This window comes from Arachis duranensis, chromosome 4 (assembly GCF_000817695.3).
Source record: "Arachis duranensis cultivar V14167 chromosome 4, aradu.V14167.gnm2.J7QH, whole genome shotgun sequence".
In the NCBI taxonomy this organism is placed as follows: Eukaryota; Viridiplantae; Streptophyta; class Magnoliopsida; order Fabales; family Fabaceae; genus Arachis; species Arachis duranensis.
Genome location: NC_029775.3, coordinates 16836484 through 16836991, shown reverse-complemented (window position 1 = coordinate 16836991; position 508 = coordinate 16836484).

Below are 508 nucleotides of genomic sequence, written 5' to 3'. Positions count from 1 at the left end.
GCAAGTGGAACACTTTGGGAATTGTATCTACTATTATATTAAATAATAAAAGGAAAAGTCTAACCCAGCAATTTTATTGAATTTTAGCTAGCATATATAATCTCATACTATTAAATCATCATTGATGGCTAGTTAATGACTAACAATCACAAAAATTGTTGACCCCTAGCATTGCTCATAATAAAACTCTACATCCATCTCGAACTTGGAATACCATTTCTAAATGGAGGTTTGTATAGAATTAATTTTATAAAAATAATTTTGATTAAAAGTGAGTTAGTATTGAAGTTAATTTTTTTTTATATTGGATTATTATTAGTGTTTTTCATTAATATTATGATGTTTTGATGTAATGCAGTAATATGGGATAAAAAGAAATCATGAGTAACGATTTTAAATAAGACAAAAAATTAAAAAAAGTTAACAGAATTCCTGAATTACGATTTCAAATAAGACAAAAAAATAAGAAATCGTTAGTCACGATTTTAATTTTTTAATTTTAAAAAAA